Source organism: Physeter macrocephalus, chromosome 4 (genome assembly GCF_002837175.3).
Source record: "Physeter macrocephalus isolate SW-GA chromosome 4, ASM283717v5, whole genome shotgun sequence".
Taxonomy (NCBI): domain Eukaryota; kingdom Metazoa; phylum Chordata; class Mammalia; order Artiodactyla; family Physeteridae; genus Physeter; species Physeter macrocephalus.
The window spans coordinates 40,969,879-40,989,300 of NC_041217.1; the positions used below are offsets into that span (position 1 = coordinate 40,969,879).

General features: G+C 41.6%; 1 long non-coding RNA gene across 1 annotated transcript; it reads right to left on the reverse strand.

The window, feature by feature from the left end:
* Nucleotides 1–3,128: 3,128 nt before the first annotated feature.
* On the reverse strand, nt 3,129–17,384 carry LOC129392027 (uncharacterized). Its single transcript, XR_008616975.1, has 4 exons — nt 17,329–17,384; nt 11,063–11,110; nt 7,942–8,072; nt 3,129–4,173 (listed from the first exon to the last, which is right to left on the reverse strand). It is a non-coding gene; the product is annotated as an uncharacterized lncRNA (long non-coding RNA).
* Nucleotides 17,385–19,422: the final 2,038 nt, after the last annotated feature.

The following is a 19,422-nucleotide window of genomic DNA, read 5'->3' on the forward strand; positions in this document are numbered from 1 at the left end:
CATGCGGCAACGAAGATCCCACGTGCCACAACTAAGACCCAGTGCAGCCAGATAAATAAATATTTAAAAAAAAAAGGAAATCTGGGAATCAATGAGGACTTCTCTCTTTTCTCACCTTCCATATCCAAATACTTAGGAAATCCTATTGACTTTACCTCCTAAATATCTCTTGAATATTCCTTTTTCTTTTCCATTCCCATTTCTTCTGCTTAGTTTAGGCCTTTATCACTTGTTGCTCATTTTCCAGATTGCTGCCACAGCCAGCCTCCTCATTGCTTTTGCTGCCTGTCCATCTTGCCATCTCCTTAGTCTCCCTTCCAAACAGAATTTCTCCCTACCACAGAATTTCTCTTTCTAAAATGCAAGTATAATGTAAACAACACACACACACACACACACACTTACTTATGCACAGAAAAGTTTCTGGAAGAATCTATTAATGGTGGTTAATTGAAGAGAGAGGAGCTGGATGTCTGAGGTGGAATGGAGACTTTTATTATATTTTTTTGTACTGATTCAAATATTATTTTACTATATATGTGTTACTTTTATTATATAAAAACTAGTTTTTAAAAATGACTTCTCTATACTTTGACCCAGAAATTCTACATCTAAAAGTTTATCCTATCCTTGTACATACACGTGAGCAAAAGTGACATATGTACATGGATATGATATAACCTAAATGCCTATAAATACTATAATGGCTAAGTACAAAAATAGTACAGACATACAATGAATTTCTACGCTGTCATGAAGAAGAATGATGTGCTTTGTACTATGTACCTCTGTGTATTAATGTGCATGAACATGCAAAAGAGCATATTGTATGATATACCACTTATATATCACAGAACATCTCTGAAAGATTTTTTAATAGACTTAAACAGTAGTTGCTTCTAGGGAGGGACAAGGGGACAGGGGAAATCTCCTATGTAGCATGGGAGGAAGCTTACTTTCACTGGCTTATAGTGTTTGAATTTTATACCATGTTTATGTATTAATCTACACAAAATTTTTTAAATGCATATAATTTTAATAGGTAATATAATCCATTTCATGAAAAGAGGCACAATTCACTTGGATTGTCCTATAATGACTGGAAGCTATCTTGCTTCTCCAAGCTGCTTTATCACTCATTCTTTGCAGATACACAGTTTTATGCAAAATGAAGGAAGGTTAAACTGGTAATGGTTTTAGTTTTGGATTCCCTGATAGGCTGGCTAAATATGGTTTTCTACATTGGTATACATGGTGTTACTGAAGATATACTGGTCACTCCTCTTACCCTCTCTTGCATGTTCACAAACACGTGATCTCTCTGTATTGTATTGATAAGCTCTTCAAAACACATAATATGCCCCTTAATTTGGACTTATTTATGAATCAGAACAATTCCAAACCTGTATGTTAAAATTAAACATTACTCCCCTATTGAAAACCCTCCCAATCCTGTTCATTGCCTTTAGGATAAATTCTAAGCTTCTATTAATATCTATTATTATTAAAAATCTTACTCCTGCCTACCTATTCATCCTGAAAACTTGCTAGTCCACTCTCCTCCAGTTCTTTGCTTTGTCTTGTTGAATAACCTGCAGTAACCTGAATGTGTCCTACTTCTCAAGCCCCCGTACTTTTACACATGTAGTTTATTCTGCCCCAAAATTCCTTTTTTCCACCCTCAGTCAACCTACTGACTGGTTACCTCTGAGTTCCAGCAGCCTGTGCTTTGTCACATGGTTTAGGTATTGGCTTATTGCTCATTTGTTTCTTTCCACACACTGTAAACTCATTGAGAACAGCAACATCTTGCTCATCTTCATAGCCCCAGTGCCTCAAGGCATTCAATATGTGTTTGAATGAATTTGGGGGAGTAAATGCTAAGATTGCATACATAGGGGAATAGGGTTTAATGGCCAGGGAGAGGAATTTGGATAATTACAAATAAGGAACCACTGTTCCTTGTGCAAGGGAATGATGTGACAAAATGGACTGGGAGAGAGAGAGGCTGGAGGGGGAGAGATTAGATAGTCAGATGTTGGGAGCAATTTGGGTATAAAGAAATGAGGACTAATATTAGGGCTGTGGCCTTGGCATGGGTAGGGAAAGCCTAAGGGGAAACTGGTTTGGGGAGTAGGAGAGTTTATAGGCAGAAACAGGCAATAATAGTAATAGCTACCATTTGTTGAACATCTGTACCATGTACATGCTAAGTGTTTTACAGGCCTGGGTGGACCTTGAGCTTTTGCTGAGAGTTTAACAATGCCCCTCCCCCGGTGCATCTATTTGCTTTTGGGGTTTGATTGCTGTGGTTGCTAGATTCTGGTGGAATCCCTTGTATCTTTCTGCAGCCATGAATTTATTTAGAAACTAATCCATCCCACAAAACAGAGGGAACAGGAACTCTGACCCCACTGAGATTTAAGGTTACAAAACGTGACTGATAGGACTTCCCTTGTGGCGCAGTGGTTAAGAACCTGCCTGCCAATGCAGGTGACACAGGTTTGATCCCTGGTTCGGGAAGATCCCACATGCCGCGGAGAAACTATGCCAATGCACCACAACTACTGAGCCTGTGCTCTAGAGCCCACGAGCCACAACTCCTGAGCCCGTGTGCTGCAGCTACTGAAGCCCACATGCCTAGAGCCCGTGCTCCACAACAAGTGAAGCCACTGCAATGAGAAGCCCGCGCACTGCAACGAAGAGTAGCCCCCACTCGCCGCAACTAGAGAAAGCCCGCACGCAGCCACGAAGACCCAAGGTAGCCAAAAAATAAATAAATTAAATTAAAATAAATAAATAAACTTAAACAAACAAACAAACAAAAACAGCATGACTGATGAATGGGGAAGGCCCAGGCAAGGCAAGTTTTCAGGAAAGGACAATCAGATTCCTAACAGGAAAATCCCTACAGGGTAAAATGGACTTGGGCCAGTGACCTAAATTCAATTCAAAGGTCTAAAGGGGAGTCCCTTTGACAGTGTACTGAGTGGTGGTGACTCCGGAGGAGTGTATGCATGTGAATTGAATGAACTTACCACTTGCAGAGCCAGGCAGTTTTGCCTTGGGTTTAGTTGAAATGGAGTATGTTCCCTCCCATTTCACTAAAGTTGTGCTGTCTGTGGAAACCTAGAGAGGTCTAAACTAAGGTCTTTAGGAGTCAGTAGACTAGGGTTTTATTCCTTCAGGATTTCTGGGGTGTAAGCCAAGAAACTGATACCAGTGCCGTTGATGGATTTCTAGCTCTACTGAGTGGTGGATCTGTGGTTCCATTATTAGCAGTGGCAGCAGGTGCCTGGCTGCCCACGCTGGGGCAGAGGCCAGAGGGCATGAATGACTTGGCCAGAGTGGTGTCTCTGAGGGGTGGTTAGGGACCAGAAATTGGGCCCAGCTCAAAGTGTATTTTAATCTCCTTTTCACCAATGGGCTGAAGTAACAAGCAGTAACCAGGCCTATTTATGGACATATAGGCGTCATGGGGATTATCAAAAGCAGGAGCAGAAAGTAATCCCTGGAAAAGGCTGTAGCTTCTTATTTGTCAAACAGGTAGAGACTCAGCAACACCTGGAGTGTTGTTAGGAATACAATTCTCAGACCTCGTGAATCAGAAAAACTGTATTTTAACAAGCCCTCCAGGTGATTCAAATAAATATTAAAGTTTGAGAATCACTGATAGAACATCACTGCAAAAGTAAAATCATTTAGACTGAGAAAGACAAACACTGTATTAACTGAAAAAAAAGTTGCACAACCTAAAAGTTGAGACTTATGTTTTATTCGGCAGACTTACTGAGGACTTAAACCTGGGATACAGCCTCTCAGATAGCTCTGAGGGACTGTTCCAAGGAGGAAAGAGAGGAGCCAGTATATATAGGAGTTTTTGCTGGAAAAAAAACCCCCATGTATTCAAACATCAAAAGATTACTGACATCTCAAGTAATGATTTTAGTACCTTTCTACGTATGGGAAGATGCAAGAGTCTGGGCTCATTGAAACTATTCTTTTGATATGCATTTTAACTGTCTAGGGCCAGTATCCTGTTTTTCTCCATCTTGAATTCCCCTCAGGTTGCACCATCAGGGGCTGCTGCAGTAGCTGACGGCTTTATGGCTGTAACATCCTTTGTTTACTGAAATGGCAGGCGACATTCTTTGTCCACAGTGTGTGATATCACTTATATGTGGAATCAAAAAAATAAAAGAAACTAGTGATTATAACAAAAAAGAAACAGACTCACAGATATAGAGAACAAAACAGTGGGGAGAGGGAAAGGGGGAGGAGCAAGATAGGGGAAGGGGACTAAGAGGTACAAACTACTATGCATAAAATAAATAAGCTACAAGGGTAAATAGTACAACACAGGGAATATAGTCAATACTTTATAATAACTATAAATGGAATATAACCTTTAAAAATTGTGAATCACTATGTTGTACACCTGAAACTTATAGAATATTGTACATCAACTATACCTCAGTTTAAAAAAAGTAAAATCATTTGAACTCAGGCTAATGACACCTTAGATATAGACTCTCTATAATCTATAATCCTCAGAACAACCCATTTTACTGACAGAGAAACTGAAGTCACTATGAGCTCTATGTTGGCAAATCCAAAGGACATCTCCATGCCCCTTCTCACTCAACCTCTCAGCATCATCGGCCATGGATGACCACTCCTTCTTTGGGACACTCTCTTCACATGGCTTCTATGACAACATACTCTCATAGTCTTCTTCCTATAGCATCAGGCAATCAGTCTCTTTTCCTGGCTCTTTTCTCCAACTTTCAAATGATGGAGCTCCAAAACTGGGACTTGCATCTCCTTCTTTCCTCTCTCCTGATTCTCTCCCTAGGGGACCACTTCCCCTTCCATGGCTTTAAATGCTGTCTATGGGCTTGTGACTCCCTAAACTCCAAACTTTCATCTAATTACCTACTTCACATCTCTACTCAGCTCTCTAAAATATATCAAACATAATATATCCAAAGCAGAGCTCTTAATTCCCCACTCTGAAACTTGTTTCTCCTCAGTCTTCCCCACCCCAGCAAATGACATACCATCTACTCATCATCTATTTGCTTAGGCCCCAAACCCAGGAGCCATCCCTGATATCCTCTAAGACTAGTGTAGCTGTTGAGAATATAGACTCTGCCAAAGGCAAAGGTTTCCTGAAGAACTTTGCATCAAAGGTGGAGCCTTTTCCCACAATTAAGAGATCAAAGATTTTTGGTAAAAAGAATGGTAAAAAATTTGCCCCAAGTGTTGGCTGTCAACTTTCATATTAGATCAAGCAGATTTTTCAACTTTGAGGTATCCCAGGGCTATCCAAGGCCCCACAAATTGGCATCCAGATAAGTCTTTGCCTATGAAACAAGATAATATTTGTGAAAGTGCCTACTACAGTGCTTCAGGAAGTGTGATGGTGAAGAAGGCTTGGGACTGCTCAGACATACCCCAAGACTGCAGGACAGATCTACCAGCAGTTGGTTTTCTAAGCCCTCAGACCCATCCATGTATTGCCAAAGTGCCATGTGAGACAGTGAGCATCAGATGACTTATTCAGTGTTGATGGGGTCTGCTGATTGAATTTGATGGACTGACTGATACATGAAGAATCTTCTCTTCCCCCATCATCCAGACCTGAACACAGGCTAACTGTGCAAAGGCATAAAACAGGCTCTCTTCCTTATATGGGCTTCTGGGAGTCGATTAAGGGTTAATTAATTAATTATTTTTGTTTGTTTGTTTTAAGAACTGCTTGGTATCCCTGGGCACACAGACAGTACAACCTAATAGGGCTTAAGATATATAAAAAAGAACTAAACAAAAAATTTTAATTCTCTAATTAATTAAGAGGCTAAGCCTGTTGAGAATAGCATTAAAAAAAATCAACACTGGCCCAAACCCTAGTGAGGTGGCCAGCTTAATGTGTTCATGTTGACCTTTGGCTAACAGAGTGGCTGTAACTAACTGAAGATGAACTATAGCTTGTCAGCTCAGTGGTTCTCAACCTTTCTACCTAACATCCCAACCATCACATTTCAACAAATATTATCGAACCAGCTTTAATCCTGGGAGAAACTATATCTGACAGAAGATACAAGAGACTCCAGAATGAACTCTGTATCAGGTTGAATAAGCCAGAACATTTTTCTTTATAATCAAATAACTCAAACATAAAAAATAATAAAGGTGAACCTTCTGGTTCTTTCCAAGATGGAATAAGACCACTACATCCTCTGTCTCCTATGGACTCAGCTAATAACTCTGGACACAACATGAAAAGCAACTACATGAGGATCTGGAAAGTAAACAAAAGAAGATAAATTGTCAAGAGAAGTCAAAACTTAGAGAAATGAGCCATACAGATGTGAATTTTTTGTTTTTTAAAAAATTTCCTCCTTTTTATCATAGCTTTGACCGGAGGGCAGGTACCAGTTATAAAACTGTGTGGTGGCGGCAGAAGAGGCTAAACTTGTAGTAGAAACCCCATCTTTCTAAAAAGAAGAAACAGGAAAAGAGGATTGAGGAGAGTATGTGTATGTGATCCTCATTTTCTTCCTCTTACCTTTTTTCTTTGAAATGGGGCCCTAGTTGTGGAAATGGGGCACAAAGCTGTACTTTGATGGTAATGTAGGCAATTAAAATTTCAGTTAAAATACTATCTGGCCAGAGGAACTGGAAAAGGTGGCCCTGAGGGCCTGAGAGTGTGAGAGGACTCATGAGGAGGACAGAACTGGAGAAGGGATCACTTAATTCTGTGTATGAACCTATACATGTCATGGGCTGATGTTGAACTGTGCTTGCATGGGACAGACTGAAACCAGTACAGCAAAGCCTTTGAGAACTGAACTGAGATTGAGACTACTGCCCACAGAAGGTGAAGCAGAACTAGCAGTCTGACCCTAACTAGGTTGATTGTCTGCTATAATGAAAAAAAATCAACATTCTTAAGAGGATTTTAACTAGATCCAGACCTTATACAGCATAATATTAAAAATGTCTAGCATATAATCTAAAATTACTTTACATAAAAAGAAAAGGTAAGTGTGACCATTTCTCAAGGGACAATTAACAAATGTCAACCACAAGATGTCCCAGATGTTGGAATTATCACACAGACTTTAAAGCAGCTATGGTAACTATGCTTCATGAGCTAAAGGTAAACATACCTGAAGTGAATAGAAAGATAGAAGTTCTTGGAAGAGAAATAAAAACTGCAAAAAAGAACCAAACAGAAAATTTTTTAAACTGAAAAAATATAGCACATGAAATTTAAAAATTCATTTGATGGGCTAACAGCAGAATGGAGATTATAAAAGAGAGAATCAATGAACCTGAAAATAGATCAACAGAATGTATTCAATCTGAAGAACAAAGAGAAAAACAGTTAGGATGAAAAATGAACAGTATCTCGGGTTTCTGTGGGATGAAAAAAATTTAAAAAATTGTAACATTTATGACATTGGAGTTCCAAAGAAGAGGAAAGACAGATTGATGCAGAAATATGTTAGAACAAATAATAGGTTAAAACTTCCCAAATTTAATGAAAGATATAAATTTGCAGATTCAAGAAGCTTGGTGAACCCCAAACAGGAAAAACTAAAACAACAACAGCAACAACAAAAAACAAAACCCAAAAACCCCCAACCGCACACATGAAGACACATCATAATTAAACTGCTAAAAACGAAATATAAAGAAAATTCTTGAAAGCAGCTAGAGAAAAATGAAATATAGCAGACACAGAGATGAACAATTATTTGAATTACAGCAGATTTCTCATCCGAAATGTTACTGAGTCCAACCTTGTACTGCTTGTTGCACAACAGGCCAATAAATCAAGAGATGATGTGTTGGGGCAAAGAATAACAATTTAATTCAGTAAGCCAGCAGACAAAGAATATGGTGGACTAGTGTCCCAAAGAACCGTCTTACCTGAGTTAGAATTCAGGCTTCTTTTATACTAAAAGGAGAGGGAGTGAAGTTGGTTGCTGCAAACTTCTTGGTGCTGAAACCCTTGTTCTTGCAGCTGTCCACATAGGTCTGGTCAAAATGTTCCTATAAACCTCCAACAAGACAAATGTTATTCTCTGTTCTGCAACTTTTTAAAGGAAAAGTGTTATACCTTTAAAGGTCAGAGCCTTGAGAATGGACTATCCTGTATAATTCAGGCTATAGGCAACATTCTTTTGCAAAAGGTGCAAAGCCAGCATGACTAAGCACAGGCAACAGAGCACAAAGGTTAGAGCATATGGAATAGATACAATATGGAGTCAGGTTTGTTCATCTCTGTTACAGAAACTGTGGAGGCTAGAAAACAGTGGAACAAAATCTTTAAAGTACTAAAATATCTGTCAACCCAGAGTCCTACATTCAACAAAAATATTCTTCAGTAATGAAGGCTAAATAAAGACATTTTTGGGAATTCCCTGATGGCCCAGTGGTTAGGACTTGGTGGTTTCACTGCCGTGGCCCAGGTTCAATCCCTGATCAGGGAACTAAGATCCTGCAAGCTGTGCAGCACAGCCAAAAAAAAAAAAAAAAGACATTTTCAAATGAAAGAAAACTAAGAAAATTTGTCATCAATGGACATATTCTAAAAGAACAGGAAGAAAGAAAGTTCTTCAAGCTTAAGGGAAACAATGCTAGAGGGAAACTTGGAAATTTAAGAAGAAAGGAAGACCAACAGGAGTGGTAAATAGCTAGGTAAATATAAAAGTCTATTTTTCGTCTCTCATGTTTCTTTAATATATATGACTGAGTGAAAGCAAAAACAATATCATTGTCTGCTGGAGTTTTCAAATGCTCCTATAATACATATGACGGCTATAATATAAAGGAGAAAGGGTAAAGAGGCCTATATGGTCAAAAGCTTCTACATATTATTTGAGATAGTAAAATATTTACTCTGAGTAAACTGTGAAAAGTTAGATATATATACTGAATTTCTTAGAGCAACCCCTAGAATAAAAATCCAAAACAATATAGCCAGAAGGCCAATAGATAAAGTAAAATAATAAAAAATATTCAAATAATCAAAAAGAAAGCAGAGCAGTGGGGGACAAAAACAGCAAAAGAAATAGAAAAGAAAAGCAGAAAACAAATAATAAAATATTCCTTGTTCTGAAGTCTACTTTTTCTGACATTAATATAGCCACTACCTAACCCCCTTCCTTCCTTCTTTCCTTCTACCCTTCCTTCATTCTTTCTTTCCTTTATTTCACTTAAAAAATGTTTAACCCTTTTTATTTTGAAGTAATTTTAGATTTACAGAAAATTTCCAAAAATAATATAGAGATTTCCCACATATCCTTCATCCAACATTCCCTAATGTTAACATCTTGCATAACTGTGGTATGACGATAAAAACTGAGAAGTCAACCTTGGTACAATATTACTGACTAAGCTGTACACTTAGTCAATTCACTAAGAAGACATAACAGGGGCTTCCCTGGTGGCGCGGTGGTTAAGAATCCGCCTGCCAATGCAGGGGACACAGGTTCGAGCCCTGCTCCGGGAAGATCCCACATGCCGCGGAGCAGCTAAGCCTGTGCACCACAACTACTGAGCCTGCACTCTAGAACCCTCGAGCCACAACTACTAAGCACACGCACCACAACTACTGAAGCCCTCACACCTAGAGCCTGTGCTCTGCAACAAGAGAAGCCACTGCAATGAGAAGCCTGCGCACCACAACGAAGAGTAGCCCCCACTCGCCGCAACTAGAGAAAGCCTGTGCACAGTAATGAAGACCCACGGCAGCCAAAAATAAATAAATAAAAATAAATTTAAAAAAAAAGAAGACATAACAATCCTAAACGTGCATGCAACTAACAATAGAGCTTCAAAATACATGAAGACAAAATGGGTAGAACTGAAAGGATAGATAGAGAAATCCACAATTACATTTGAAGATTTCAACACTCCTCTCTGAGTAGTTGATAGAACCAGTAGAAGGAAAATCAATAAGGATATGTATGACCTAAACAACAATATCAACCAATTTGACATAACTGGCATTTTCAGAGCATTCCACTCAGCAGCAGATGAATACTTATTTTTTGTGTGACAGATTCTGCAAAATTAGAACACACTTAGAGACTTATGCCTTGATCTGAGATTATCAAGAACACATACCTCTTATAGGGAATCAGGGTTAGCCAGGACACCTGTGACAAACCCAAGCTTTTGTCAGAGATTCTAAGCAGCTAAGTGTAAGCTACTCAGGGATTTTTTAATAAATTTAGCCAACTGGAGACCTCCCCTGATGTGTCTGCCTGGTATCTCCCAGGGCATTGGTGGCTCTACATGGTTGCTTTCTGCTTTGATGTTTGCTGTGACTTCCAGGACAGGAAGCACCTCCACTAAATTAATACCCTATCTGGTACATAATCTAAATCAGTTTATGAAGAAACCAGCAAATGTGCCAGGCCTAGCGGCCATCTTCCTACTCTCATTTTTTCTTTTAAAACCCAGATGCGTGTGTATGCCTAAGTGTGCACATATCATTTTACTTTTCTGAATCTTATAACAGAGCTTCAGATGCTATCAGCTTCATCTGTCATCAGATATGTTAATCTGTTATGTAGTTGTGGTAGACAAAATAATGTCCCTCCCAAAGATGGTCATGTCTCAATCCTTGGCATTTGTGAATATGTTACCCCATGTGGTAAAAAGGACTATGTGATGTGACTAAGTTAATAATTTGGAGATGGGGAAATTATCCTGGATTATCTGAGTGGGCCCAATGTAATCACAAGGGTCCTTATAAGAAGGAGACAAGAGACAAGAGAGGTGAGAGTCAGAAAAGGAGGTGTAGGGAATTTCCCAGTGGTCCAGTGGTTAGGCACTTTCACCGCCTGGGCCTGGATTCAATCTCTGGTCGGGGAACTAAGCTGCATGGCACTGCCAAAAAAAGGAGATACAACAACAGAAACAGGGTTGGAGTGTGTGTTCTGAAGATGAAGCAAAAAGGTCATGAGCCATGGAATGCAGTCAGTCTCTAGAAGCTGAAAAAGGCAAGGAGCCTCCTGAAGGAATATAGTTCTGCCGATACCTTGGTTTTAGTCCTGTGAGACTCATTTCAGACGTCTGACTTCCAGAACTGTAAGATAATAAATTTATGTTGTTTTAAGTCACTAAGTTTATGGCCTCAGAAAACTAATACAGTAGTCAAATTTATCAATCTTTCTCTTTATAGCTTTCTAAGTTTGGGTTCATGTTTAGAAAGACCTTTGCCACTCTGAGATTATAAACCTTTTCCCCATGTCTCATTTGAAACTTCCATGGTTTTAGATTTTATCACTTTAATAGATTGACTAATTAAAGGAACCAGCCAGAGGTCTGTATCTTGTACTGATATAATAGAAAAAGGAAACATAGATGAAAGTCTTTATCTGTTAGACCTTTGGACTGGGCCTGTCTTTCTCTATTTGAATCTGCTAGCATAGGTAGGGATGGTCATTTATTGTCTGTCCAGCTGACACTGAAGCCTGCAAAACCTAGGCTTGGGGCATAGAGTACTGGGGAGAGTGAAGGACCGAGGGAGCCAGAGCTCTCCTTGTGAGAAAGGATGTGTTTCTTGAGGTTGGAGTGGAGAAGACGAATGTCCCATATTCCCGTAAAGAGACTCAGTACTTTGTTTGGGGGTGGCAAATTATGCTCAGAGACTGAGATTGTTCTTGTTAAATATTTTATTTAACACAGGGTCACTGCGGGAATTACAATGATTTCACAAGCCAATAGCATACAGGATAGTGTCTCTTAATAAGCCAGTTAAGAAACAACATACTCCAAACCAATGAAAGATTGCTCCAGGCAAGGGGAGATGAAAAGAATAAAGTCCAAATTTAGTTGAGGGAATACCTTTTCTATGAGTTTTGATTTCTTGGAAGAGTTGACCTCTGACGCCAGCGCAAAAATAAAAGTCCCTGGTTGCTAAAGCACATTGCTAGGGAACGATGGTGGTTGTGTTGGCAGGCTGGCTGATCTCCCAGCAGTTGGTCACCACTGCCAATAAAGAAGTTGCCTTTACCAAAGCAGGGGCCAATGCCCCAAGGTCTTTGGAGAACTAGGTTAATAAAGAGTAGCTCTGCTCAGACAAAAATCTCGGTACTCATAGTCTAAATATTCCCTGGCCATAGTTCCTTCTCTGCATGTTCTATGGAAAAGCCCCCTTCCAGATCCCTCAGCCACTAAGCTACTGACCGCTTGTCAACAACAGAAGAGATGATGACATCCTGACACAGCTTACTTCATTCTCATATCAAAACAACTTTACTTCTAAAAACAACATTTTTTGTCTTAGTCATAAACAAGTAGATTAAAACAACTTCACTTAGGTCATAAACACCTGGATTTGAAATATCAAACCAATACACAACACTGGGGCAAGCACATAAACTGGAGGACAGGGAAAGAAGGCCCCTGGGAACAGGACCAGATAAATAACTCGTGAGGCCCTATGCAAAATGAAAAAGTAGGACCCCTTGTTCAAAAATCAGGAAAAAAAAGTGTTGTCAGAGGTGCTAAAATAGAAAATGTTTTCCTTTCTTCTAGTCCCTTGACTTGTGTTTTTTCACTTACTACTTAATGTCATTCTAAGTAAAGTTTGAATTTTAAATTGTTAACATAATTTTACCATTCAGCTTTATATTGTGCAAATGCCAGTTTTAAATGTAAATATATCAGCATTTAACTAACTCATCAGTGGAATCACCAAAATTACACAATTTTTATTTTGTAATTTGTACATGCATACACATAGTTGATCCTATTTTTAGATTCTGTGTTTGTGAATTTGCCTACTAGCTAAAATTTATTTGTAACCTCAAAATCAATACTCTCAGCACTTTTGGTCATTCACGGACATGTGCATGCACAGTTTGGGCAAAAACTGGAATTGGACAACATGCATATTCCCTCCCAAGGTTTGTTTACCTAAAACAAATAAACTGCCAGTTATTTCTCCAGCAAAGATGGGTTTATTCGGAAACAGCAGAGAATTGCAATCTGAGGTCTGTGAACATGGTGTGCCGTGTGCAAGTCCCCACATGGCAATGGAAGGGTACTTGACAAGGAGGAAAAGGAAATTGGGAGGGCTGTAGCAAACAGAGTCCATGGCTTTTCATTGGCTCCTTGCTAAGAAAGAAGAGGAGTCTTCCTTTTTCCTTTTGGGCTCCGCTATCATCCCAGGGGTGACAGCTTCCCCTTCTAGTCCCCCACTCTATTCAACTGAGGTTTCTGTTTATTAATTTTCTTACAGGTTGAAAGAGGTGAAGTTCTGCTTTCTTGTTTTAGGTCTCAAACTGTAAACAAGTGTCTTTTTTGTGGTCTATTTAGTGCCACATTTTTTGCATTTTTGTGGTTTTTGTTCATGATTTCACTGTTTCAAATGACCCCCAAGTGTAGTGCTGAAGGTTCAAAGGGCAAGAAAGCTGTGATGTGCCTTATGGAGAAAATATGTGTGCTAGAGAAGCCTCCTTTAGGCATGAGTTAGTGCAGTTAACTGTGAGTTCAAATGTTAATGAATCAATACTATATGTTAAATAAAGTGTCTTTAAAGAGAAACACACATAAAATAAGGTTATGTATTGATCAGTTGATGAAAATGTGATCAGAAGCTTGCAGGAACCTAACTCTGTATTTCCCTTGGGAGCACTGTGGTTCAGTATTCACCAATTCAGTGTTTGTGGTAACTTCCTAGACCATAACTACCGTGAATAACAAGAATCAATTGTGTTTTGTTCTTACCAGAGCAGTGGAAACACTGTACAAAACTAACGCAACCGTTTTAACTCCTGTGGTATAGTGACCTATAATAAGAAATATATATTTGGTCTTTGTCCCCATTTCTGGCACAGAGATCTTAAAACTCTTGGAATTTCCTAAGTGATGAGAATGACAAAGATACCTTTTGTTATGTTAATGAGGTGACTACTGGACCCCAGCTAAGGAAGGGGGCTGATTGTCAGGAGAACAAACCATGTGATTAGAGGGAAGGAAAGGACAAGGAGGGAAGGGAAGGGAGGGAAAGAGGAGCTAGAGGTTGAATCAATCGCCAGTCATCAATGATTTGATCAATCTGCTTGTGAAACAAAACCTCCATAAAGCCCCAGAAGGACAGAGTTTGGAGAGCTTCCAGGTTGGTGAACCAGAGTGTTTCCACCATGATGATAGAAGCTCCTTTGTTTGGGATGGCACCCTGTGTATTGATGTCTGTCAACTGAAAAAGAAATTCACAACGTAAAAGCTGTGAGCTGAGTTTATTCAGTGTCTTACTGACAACTATAGCCTGGGAGACAGCCTCTAAGATAGCTCTGAGAAACTGTTCAAAAGGTAAGGGGGGAGGTCAGTATGTGATTTTGGCAAAGGGTGTAGGTGATTTTGGCGAAGGGTATAGGTGCAATCAAGCACACATCTCAGTAGAAGGTTGCTGCTAGTCATACGGAACTTAGTCAGATAGCTTAGTTAACAGTTTTGTTGCAAGAAGGGGGACCCCTTCCAGGGCCCCAGAGTGGGCTCTTGTGTAACACTCAGAAACGAATTGTCCAAGGAGACACAGGTGCTGACAAAGCAAGAGACTTCATTGGGAAGGGACGCCCAGGCAGAGTAGGAGGGTAAGGGAACCCAGGAGGACTGCTCTGCCATGTCGCTCGCAGTCTCGGGTTTTATGGTGATGGGGTTAGTTTCCGGTTGTCTCTGGCTAATCATTCTGACTCAGGGTCTTTCCTGGTGGTGCATGAATTGCTCAGCCAAGATGGATTCCAGCAAGAAGGATTCTGGGAGGTTGGTAGGACATATTGACTTGCGTCTCCTCTCTCCTTTTGACCTTTCTTAAATTCTTCCAGTTGGTGGTAGCTTGTTAGCTCTGTGTTCCTTACCAGGACCTCCTGTTGTAAGATAACTTGTGCAAACAGCTACTATCTTGTCTGGCCACGGTGGGCGGTTTTGGTCAGTGTTTCCCCTAACAGTTTTATTGACTTTTTAAGATTGGGAAGATGCAAGAATGCAGATTCATAAAAAATTTCTCCTAAAAATATCTAACTATCTGAAGGCCTGTTTTGCCAGTTTTTCCAGAGCACAGAATGCCTAATTCCTGATCTCCACCCTGAATTCCTTACAGGGTGTGTTGAAGGTCAGTGACTGAGAGGCTAATGACTTAATTCTTGTAGAAGTGATGCTGAAAACTGGGCCTCTGTGCACCGGTGCCAAACTGAATCTTGGAGACAGAGTTTTGGGTGACGTAGAAAAGAATAACTTTATTGTTTTGCCAGGCAAAGGGGGACACAGCAGGCTCATGCCCTCAAAACTATGTGTCCCAACCCAGGGGGGATTTGGTGAGGAGTTTTATAGCAGTGGTTCAAGGGCAGGGTTGCTGATAAGGATCAGGGTGTGTGAAGGACCTGCATTCCTTTAATCTGGCCTCAAGTAGTCTCCTGCTGAGCTTCTATGATTCTCAAGGTTATCAAAGTGTGCCCTTCTCTCTGGAATGAAGAATGCTTCCTCAAGTAGTTAACATCTTCCAACTGTTGGGGGTTTCAGTTCTGCAGAAGAGCTCAAAGACATTGTTATGTGTATCCCTTGAGGCGGAACCAGGACTCTGCCCCAAGGCTGCACTATTTTTTCTTGATTCCTCCTCCCTTGTCTCTGCATCCCCTCGGTTCCCTTATTAGCAACTGTTTGAACCCGCCTTTTGGTACTCAGGGAAGTTTATGGAGGCTGAAGGGTATTCCCTACAAACAAGAAATGGGGGACACAGAAAGGCTTCTGTGCCCAGGAGCCCCAAAGGGTCCTGCTCGGTTTCAGAACCAGATGGTGAGTAACCTTTTTTAGTTGGCATATCTCTTCATCTGGTTATTGAGTTATACCCTTTAATACCTTTTGTAAGAAACTGGTAATCTAGTGAGTTAACTAGTTTCTTGAGTCCTGTAAGCTGCTCTAGCAAACTAATTGAACCCAAGAAGGCGGTTGTGAGAAACTCTGATTTATAACCAGAAGCACGGGTAACAACCAGGATTTGCAGTTGGCACTGGAAATGGAAGGCGGTCTTGTAGGACTGAACCCTTAACCTGTGGGAACTGATGCTATCTCAGGGTAGACAGTGTCAGAATTGAATTGAACTGTAGGATACCAAGCTGTGTTGGAGAATTGCCTTGTGTGCAGAAACTCCCCACTTGCCGTAATTGGTGATTAGAATTGTTAACTCTGGATCTCCCTGGTGGCGCAGTGGTTAAGAATCCACCTGCCAATTCATGGGACACGCGATCAATCCCTGGTTCGGGAAGATCCCACGTGCCGCAGAGAAACTAAGACCATGTGCCACAACTACTGAGCCTGTGCTCTAAAGCCCACAAGCCACAACTACTGAGCCTGCATGCCACAACTACTGAATCCCGCGTGCCTAGAACCCGTGCTCCACAACAAGGGATGCCACCGCAACGAGAAACCCGTGCACCAGAACGAAGAGCAGCCCCTGCTCCCCGCAACTAGAGGAAACCCACACACAGCAACAAAGACCCAATGAAGATGGTGTACTAGGAGGATGTGGAATTTGCATCTCTTCATAACTAGGGTATCTACCAGGCACCGGTGGGGGACCACGGACACCTAAGGGGACAGGAGGAACCCCCAGCAACCGGATAGGACGTGCAGCGTGGGGGCAGTGAAGGGGGAGTGAAGGGGGAGGAGAAGTGGAGGCAGGACAGGACTGGCACCCCTGAGGGGAAGCTGGGGGAGGGGAAGGGATCCCACGCCCAAAGGGGTAAATTGGGGAACCATTGGGAGGGCAGAGGATCAACAGGGAGCATGGCCAGGGTTCCCCTGCCCACTTGGGCCCCCAGGAACCTGCTCAGATCCTGGGCCTGATCTCTGCCCGCCTAGGCCCCCCCAGCCGTGCTGGTCATGAGGGAGTGTGTGGGGGGGAGGGGGAGCAAAAGTAAAGGCCGGACTCCCAGGAATGGCACCCCTGAAGGGTGGCTGGGGGAGGGGAGGTGTTCCTACACCAAGCAGGACCCACCCATGGTTAGGGGTCCATCGGCGACGGGGGAGACCCTTGGGGAGACAGTTGGGAAGGGGGGCAAAGGAACGGAAGGGAACACGGCCAGTGCGTTCCCTGTCCACTTAGGCACTGGGGACCCTGCTGGGCTCCCAGGCCTAATCCTCTGTCCTCGGAGCCTCCCTCCTGCAGTGCAGAACCCAAGCCCCACCCCTACACCCTCACCCAGGGCCCTACCTCTACACTCGGAGACCCCCTCTGAGACCCCCCGCCTCTAACCACACTGGGCCTAAACCCCACCCACACACCCTCACTCAGGGCCCTACCTCCAAACTCCAGAACTCCACACTCCAGACGCCCTCCTTTCGTCTTGCTGCCTCTCTCCTTCCGCTCAGGTCCTAAGCAGAGGCCCGGCCCCACCCTTGAATGTCGCCCCGCCTAGGCCCCACCCCCAGGGCCTTTTCCAGCTCCGTGGGTCCAGAGCCTAGGCCCCACCCCACACTCAAACGTCACCCTCCCCCACCCGCCTAGGTCCCGCCTAGGACCCTAAACCCCACCCCTGCCTAAGTCCCACCCCTGCCTAAACTCCGCCCCCATTCCCCCCCCACGCCCCTTTTTCTTTTCCTTTTTCTATTGTGGTTTCATTTTACCTGTTGCAGCTGTTTCAATTATAGTTTTATTTTTCCTAATATATTTTTTAGCTTTCAAATTTTATTTTGTTTTTTATTCTTTGATATTGTACTGCTCCTTTTTTTCTTCTTTCTTTCTTTTTTTTTTTTTTTTTTGCTGCACCATGAGCTTGCAGTATCTTGATTCCCAGGCCGGGGGTCTGGCCTGAACTCCTGTGGTGCAAGCTCCGAATCCAAACTGCTGGTGCTGGACTAACAGAGAACCTCAGACCCCAGGGAATATTAGTCAGAGAGATACCGCCCTGAGGTCCTAATCTCAGCACCAAGACCTGGCTCTATCCAACTACCTGCAAACTACAGTGCTGGACACCTCAGACCAAACAACTTCTTTTTTTTTAATCACACCACGAAACTTGTGGGATCTTTGTCCCAGGCCAGAGGTCAAGCCCAAGCTCCTGTGGTGGGAACTCTGAGTCCAAACCGGTGGACTAACAGAGAACCTCAGACCCCAGGGAATATCAATCGAAGTGAGGTCTCCCAGAGGTCCTCATCTCAGCACCAAGACCCAGCTCTATCCAACAGCCTGCAGACTCAAGTGCTGGATGTCGCAGGCCAAACAACCAGTAAGACAGGAATACAGCACCACTCATCCAAAAAATAAATTTGGATGTCAAATTCTATCAACCATTTAGAGAAGAGCTAACACCTATCCTTCACAAACACTTCCAAAATACAGCAGAGGGAGGAACACTCTCAAACTCATTCTATGAGGCCACCATCACCCTGATACCAAAACCAGACAAAGATGTACAATCAATGTGATACACCATATTAACAAACTGAAGGATAAAAACCATATGATAATCTCAATAGATGTAGAAAAATCTTTTGACAGAATTCAACACTAATTTATGATAAAAACTTTCCAGAAAGTAGGCATGGAGGGAACCTACCTCAACATAATAAAGGCCATATATGACAAACCCACAGCCAACATCGTTCTCAGTGGTGAAAAACTGAAACCATTTCCTGTATGATCAGGAATAAGACAAGGTTGCCCACTCTCACCACTATTATTCAATATAGTTCTGGAAGTTTTATCCATAGCAATCAGAGAAGAAAAAGAAATAAAAGGAATCCAAATTGGAAAATAAGACATAAAACTGTCACTGTTTGCAGATGACATGATAGTATAACTAGAGAATCCTAAAGATTCTACCAGATAACTACTAGAGCTAATCAGTGAATTTGGTAGAGTAGCAGGATACAAAATTAATGCACAGAAATCTCTTGCATTCCTATACACTAATGATGAAAAATCTGAAAGTGAAATTAAGGAAACACTCCCATTTACCATTGCAACAAAAAGAATAAAATACCTAGGAATAAACCTACCTAAGGAGACAAAAGACCTGCATGCAGAAAACTATAAGACACTGATGAAAGAAATTAAAGATGATACAAACATATGGAGAGATATACCATGTTCTTGGATTGGAAGAATCAACATTGTGAAAATGAGTATACTAGCCAAAGCAATCTACAGATTCAATGCAATCCCTATCAAACTACCAATGGCATTTCTCACAGAACTAGAATAAAAAATTTCACAATTTGTATGGAAACACACAAGACCCTGAATAGCCAAAGCAATCTTGAGAAAGAAAAACGGAGCTGGAGGAAGCAGGCGCCTGGCCTTCAGACTATACTATAAAGCTACAGTAATCAAGACAATATGGTACTGGCATAAAAGCAGAAATATAGATCAACGGAACAGGATAGAAAGCCCAG